We start from the raw sequence: 6,734 nt of genomic DNA, 5'->3' as shown, positions 1-6,734 counted from the left end.
TTTTTTTTTTTCTGGCAGAATTTGTGGAGGGGGCGAAAACCCCTCTTTAAAGCTGAGTGTTCCCTTTCTTATCAGATGGAGCCATCCTTCCCAATGACACCCATTGTGGCTCGTTAATGGAAAGCCATTAAAACTCTGGATCAATATTTTCTCAGGAGAGATAGGGGTCTATTCAATGCCATTTCCCAGGGAAGCAAAGAAACACCAATGATCCACGGGCAAAACAGAGCAGAACTGCTGAGGATGCAGCTTCTGCTCCAGCACTATGTGGGGGATGGAGTGTCCCCCCCCTCTGGAAAGGGGGAAAATTAAAGGGAGGTCCTTATTTTCAGCTCCTATTTGGAAAGAGAGTGACCAGATCTCTCAGAATTTTTGTAAATACTAGCCAGAAAGCAGGAAACTGCAATCTGCCCTAATTTAGTTCCTTTCATCTGAGCATTCAAGGCATCCAACAGCATCTCTAAGAAACGAATAGGGGCTTTGCAGCTTGCGTGGAGGTGCAGTCAGTTGGGGTTTTGCTTTGCTAAGCGTTACATTGCAGCTCTCACCCACCTGATCTGCTCCTGACTTCCCATCCCATGTCCTTGTTTCCTCCTGAAGGTGATGTCCACGCTCTTTGCCACAGTGCAATCTGGCTCAGCCTCACTGAGCGTGGGGGGGTTGTTGATTTAATCCATTAATTGCAGGAATTAATTTTCATGAGATGTTGAGGAAAGTAATAGGAAGAGCTGCAGGCTGCTTACTGGGTCCGGGGTGGAGGGAGCGCTGCCTGATTGCCACTGGGGCATCATTTCTATATATACAGCCACCAAAAGCAGTGCTAATGGAGAAGCCCAGCAGTGATGTCCTCACCTGAAGTGCCCCGTGCCCTCCTGGTGGTGTGAGGGCTGGAGAGCAACAGGTTGGTAAAAGAAATCTGGGAGGCAAGAGATTTCCACGCTTAATTAACTTCACAAATTAATCCCAATTAGAAACTCTTAATTGGGATGATGGCTGTTAATCATCTTTCCACCCCAAGCAACAGCCTCACTATCTTAACTTCATCATGAAATCTGAGGGCACGGAGCTGTGCAGCCTGAGCACAAGCACAGCCCCATAGGATTTGGGGTCCCGTTGCAGGGTCTGATCCCATCCATGGTGGGGAATGGGTGGGGGGTGGGGAGCACAGCCCCCGTGGCCCTAATATCACCACTGCTTTGGCTGTAGCAGCCAGAAGAGAAAGGTGTTGCCCTGGAGGAGCACACACTGCGCTCCAGCATCTCCCCCAGGGCTGGCACCAAGGGGGGTCTGCTATACGTGCTGCTGAACGGGAGAATAAGATCTCAAGGAGCCCAGTGATGCTGGTATTTCCCTGTTGGTGACTGGCTCAGAATCCTCAACAGGACAGTAGAATAAAATTCATCTGCATCCGCCATGCATCATTTTTACAAATCTCTTCTCCGAGCAGAGGGATGCTGTGCAGCGTGGCATGGAGAGAGAGCTGAGTATCCACACACCTGTCAGCAGTGGGAAGGCATTGGGGAGGGGTGTGAGGGGGTGGCAGCAGGAGGGAAGATTGGTGCTGTGTCCTGGTGGGTTAGGAGAGCATCCAGCCCCTGTGTGGGCAGCAGGCTCGTGCCCACGTCCAACTGCTCGGCCAGATGCGGGAGTTGCACTGTTTACTGCTGGGGGAGTTGGGGGGATGCTCTCCATCAGGGGGAGCTGCTATGGGAACCCCTGCGAACCCCCAGTGCTGTGGATGGGGAGGGGGAAGCCTTGTTGCCATGGTAATTGGTGAGCCAGTGGAGAGCCTGCTGCCATGGGAACCAGTGGGGGACTGCGTGGGACCATCCCATGAGGCTGTCCCTACGATGGGGGACGGTGTGTGGGTCCCTGCGGCGTGGGACTGGTGAGATGCAGGGATGCTGAGCCCTGCAGTGTCCTTCAAACAGGCTCTGTGGGGGGCACAAACCCCAAAGTGGGGAACTGAGCATCCCAACCTGTAAGAGCATGGGCCAGTGGGGAGTAGAGCTAAGGGATGTCTCTGGTGCTCAGCACTGCAAATTGTGCAGAACGATGACCAGAGGGCAGAAATGTGGCATGAGCTGCTGCTGAAGGGACACCCAGCAGGGCTGGGGGGACAGTGGGGCTGAGCTGCAAATAGCACTGAGTGGCTCTTCATCCCCACCCAGAGCCACAGCACAACTCCTGTTTGGGCTCTGTGGCTGTTTGCCTTCCCAGAATATCGCTGAGGGATGCTGGAAGCCATCGTCCCCATCAGGATGTTCTCATGCTGACACGTTCTGCAGGGCTGGGGATGCTCGCAAATCCTGAGCCCCAGCATCTCTGCTTGTGATGGGATAAAGCAGCAGGGAAGGGAGGGCTGGGAGCACGCAGGACATCACGGGGAGGGGAGGAGGATCCTGTGCCATACCAACAACCTTGAGATGCCCTTTAATTTTTAATGTTCCAATAAAACAGTAATTACAAACACTGCAATTTGAGTTTTCGAGTAGAAAGTATTAACATCCCAGGGTTTAATTATTCAAGAGAAATTAATGAAAGGAGGACTGGATGCTGCTAACTGTCTCAGCTGCTCCTTGTGGGACTGGCATTGATCCCTTTGCAGGGAGCAGAGCTGGGGATGACGGAATCCAACCCCTGCCAAGGGCTGCAGGCTGGGGACAGTGATATGTTGCTGTCCTTTAAGGTATATGAGGGGAAACTGAGGCGTGGTGAGGCTGCAGAATGTTTTATGGGGTTACAGGGGAAGCTGGAATTGAGGCTTTCTCTCAGTGCACATAGGTCTGTTAGACCTGCAGCCTTAGCTGTGTTCTGAATTCCCTGGGAAGATTTCAGTCTCACTTTTAATTACTCTGATGCAGCGCAGCGTGGTTCAGAAGTACCTTTACAGAGGAATGGGGCTGTTGAGGTTCAAAGTGCTTTCAGAGCTGTTTAAATACAGCAAAAAAAAAGTTGGCATCTTGGCAAAGCATACGGGATCAGGGCTGTCGTCTCCTCCCTGGTGTCACCTCATGGCCATGGGCCACAATGGGACAGCAACAGGAGGGCTTACTCATGCCCCACACTATAGGGGGGAAGCATTGCTGGGGGCAAGATGGGCCTTCACCAACTGGCATCCCATAAGGGCTCCGGGAAAAGCAAGTTGCTGCTGCTACTCAGAGCTGATTTGAACAATTTCATTAAGAAGGAAACCTGCCTGCAGCAAGACAGTAAGCAAATAGCAGTGGGCAGGGCTCCTTACGAAGTGGGAGAGGGAACAGTCAGTGTGGTGGGGCTGTGTGGCAGTGGGATGGTGCTGGGCCTGGTGGGGATGAGTGCAGACATTTCTCCTTCCTGTATCATAGGCAGAGCATCAGCAGTTCCCTGGATGGGACCGGCTCTCCTCTGAGTTGTCAGCTGAGCAGGAAATACCTCACACGTGGCTTACATGTGGAGCATGGATGAGACAAGGCATCCCATTTAAAGGACTTGATTCATCTGTTCTGACACTGCTGGCCTGGGTGAGACCTTGATGGCTGTGCAGGGAGACTGTGTGGATCTCCGCTGCGAATCATTCAGGGCATTTTATTCAGGGCTTATCTTTCATTTCACTTCAGTAGATTATAAAGACAAAAAGTCATCCCACGGCTCCTTATTCCAGAAACCTGCCCAAGTGGGGTAGTTGGAAGCTGTCAAGATGATTTTCCACTTTTGCAAAATAATCCCTCAGAAGTGACCTAGATTTTATGAGGCTTGCAGAGAGCGGGGTGTCAGAGCAGGAGATGGGGCTGGGAAATCTGATTTTTCTTTTAGATTTACACATCTGCACCTTGCCCTGCCCCGTGGGATCCATTGGAGTGCTGTGGATGTTTTAGTGGGAGGTGGAGGCATGTCCCCATGTGGGAGGAAATGGGAACAGCGCAACAGGACTTTCCCCATTGCCTATGGGATGAAGGATTTTCCCTTTGAGAGGAACTGGATGATGCTGGTGCCTACGACAGTGCAGGGACTTCAGTTACGAGCTCACCCATGGCAGAAACACGTGCTTTGCTTGATCCTCCGTGGGTAACAGCACAGCTTGACCCAGGAGTGTGGGTCTTGTGGGTGCATGGAGGAAAAAAGCACAGCCATAAGGATTTGTTAAGTGAGTGTCAGGAAGATGTTGCAGGGTGCAGTGATGCCATGCAATGTGCCATGCTGGTGCCCACCTGAGCATGGCCAGGTCGTGCTCCCCGGGCAGGAGACGGAGCTCTGCCTCCAACCAAACAACACCCAGCGTGCAGCCAGGGTTTCGCTCCATGCTGCTGCAATGCAAGCGGTCAACTCGCAAAGGGAAGAGAGAAAGCAGCCGGGTGAAAGCACGGCCTTTGCCAGCACTGCTTCTATTTATGGTTCCACCGGGTCAACAATAATCCCCCCACAGCTACGAGCACAATAAAAATTGATTCTTCTGTGAAGAGGTTGATGGATTCGTGGTCAGGGCACTCGCTCTGATCCCGCTGCCCTCTGGACAGTGCTGAAATTTATGAAGATGCTGTGCATTCCTTTGCAGAGGGCTGAATAGCTCTGGAAAAGAGAGCAAATGCTTTTAGCTCAGGTCCCGGGCTCAGGTCAGACCTGGGGTGCTCATAGTGGAAATGCTAAGTCACAGCTTGATGCAGTGACTGAGCACCTGGTGGAAAGGCAGGGCCAAGCCAGGGGAACTCAGCTGCATGCAATGCCAGGATCCACCACTTCCCAGCCTTCATTTAAGGGTTGGCAGTGGAGGTGAGGGTATCTTGCTGAAGATCTCTGCATATCTGAGGTCTTCCGAAGGTAAGCAGCTTTTTTTCCTTTGTTTCTGTACCTACAGCTGTTGCATTTGGGCAAATCCTCACTTGCTGCAGCCTTGCTGCTCTACTGTTATTGCTGTGCTTTCCATCGTGTTACAGTGCTGCTATAAATAAGGGCAGAGCTCCATCCTGTGAAACTGCTAGCCTCCCTGGCCGAGGGGGAGTGGGTTTTGCTTTGCTGTGTGGCTCATGGTCCTGTGAGTGTCCTTACACTGCTTGGAACCACTTGGTCTTCAACAAGTGGTAGGAAGCTGTCCAACAAAGCCCATGTATTTATTTATTTATTTATTTATTTTCAGCTTTATCCTCAGTGCTATTAAATCCTCAGTGCTACAGGATTGGAGATGTTTGCAGGGCAGCAGCAGTGCAGGTGGGGCTGTATACAAGCCATCATATCCCAGTGAGTAGTTTGTGCCCTTTCCACCTCCCTTCTGGCTAAGGAAGCAGCCTAGGTGTGCTCCAGAGCCGTTTCTTTGAGTCCAGCTGTGTATCATCACACTGAGTGTGTTGTACGAAGTGCTGCCCTACAAAGGGATGCAGGTTGGAGAGGGATGGGCTATGGAGATGTGCCAGCAGAACCAACCTGGGGCTTTCTAACAATGGTGTTTGCATTGAACAAAGGCTTTTAAAAGCCTTTCAGAAACCAGCAGGCTCCTTCTGTGTAATGTAGTGGGTTTTATCACAAAACAGGGATGTGCAGAATTGCTGGCTGCGGTGCTCAGGAAGCACTCAAGGCTCACCTCTCTGAATTTCTCTGAATTCTCTCAGTGTTTCTCTAAATTGCAGAGTGAATGGGAAACCAGCGAGCTTGGGCACAGGTAGCCTTGTTTCTCATGTTTGGAAGTGTGGCTGGGAAACATCAGTGCTGTCATGATGGAGGTGCTGCCGCTTGGCACGGGCACAAACCCATGATGTCTCTGGCATGGGGCAGGATCCTTCCCAATCCATCTGGACCCCATGTGAATGAAAGCAGTTTTCTCCATCCTTTCCTTGACCCAAACCAGAAGGCCTTTGGACGGGCCCCTTCCTGCAGCCCTGCACTGCCGAGCAGAAAACCTGGGGAATAAAGCCACATCCCAGTTGGGTTTGGTCAATGTCAGACCCAAACTGGTGGAACCCTCTCTGGTTCTCAGTGCACCCCAACACCAAAAGCCCAACGTGTTCATTTGCCATTGGGATGCAGCTCTGTGCTCCCTGCCAGCTGGCTCTTGGTGGCACTTTAACCTCCTCCTCCTCCTTCCTCTAAGCGGGCACACAGATGGGCTGTGCTCTCCTTCACCTCCTGCCCCAGCTCCCCATGCTATTGCTGCCAGAAGGCAGTGAGCAGAGGCTGCTGTGCCCAGTGCTGCTGCCAGCATGTTATGACCGCTCAGCCACACATGGAGGGAATGCTGTTTCCCATCCATCTCGAGTGCTCGGTGTCATCTGGCATGGCAGCCCGCAGAGCTGGGCAAGTTGCTTGAGATGCTGCCTGGATCAGCTCTGCCCTTTGTCATCAGAAAATCATAATAATAAAAAAAAAAGTTCCAAGTTGAAAGCAATGGGGTTGTGTGAGTGCACAGCCAGGGTGCTCATGTGCAAGGTAGATTCTTTTGTTCCGCACCTTCTGCTCTTTTGTATCTTTGGATGGGTTTTGAAAGCAAGCTGGTAGATTTAGGCATTGGATTTCCCATTGGGAAATGTCATTGGGAGTGGTGGTGCCAAACCTACTCCTGCTGCCTGGGACAAGTCACAGGACACACTGAAACAGGACACTGAAACTGAGCTTTTTAGAATCATAGAACACCCTGTGTTGGAAGGAACCCACAAGGAGCATCAGGTCCAGCCCCTGGCCCCACACAGCACCACCCAAACACTATGGTTGGGAGCAATGTCCCAGCACTCCCTAAGCTCCAGCAACTCAGAGCTGTGCCTGCTGCC

General features: G+C 51.8%; 1 long non-coding RNA gene across 1 annotated transcript; it reads left to right on the top strand.

Annotated features, from left to right (window-relative positions):
* Positions 1 to 20: 20 nt before the first annotated feature.
* LOC109370531 lies at positions 21 to 3,622 on the top strand. The gene is made up of 2 exons (XR_002120744.1): positions 21 to 1,888; positions 3,348 to 3,622. It is a non-coding gene; the product is annotated as an uncharacterized LOC109370531 (long non-coding RNA).
* Positions 3,623 to 6,734: the final 3,112 nt, after the last annotated feature.

The sequence above is a fragment of the Meleagris gallopavo genome, chromosome 20, assembly GCF_000146605.3.
Source record: "Meleagris gallopavo isolate NT-WF06-2002-E0010 breed Aviagen turkey brand Nicholas breeding stock chromosome 20, Turkey_5.1, whole genome shotgun sequence".
Classification (NCBI taxonomy): Eukaryota; Metazoa; Chordata; class Aves; order Galliformes; family Phasianidae; genus Meleagris; species Meleagris gallopavo.
Note: the sequence above shows the minus strand (reverse complement) of the source record. Positions and strands in the feature narration are given on the sequence as shown.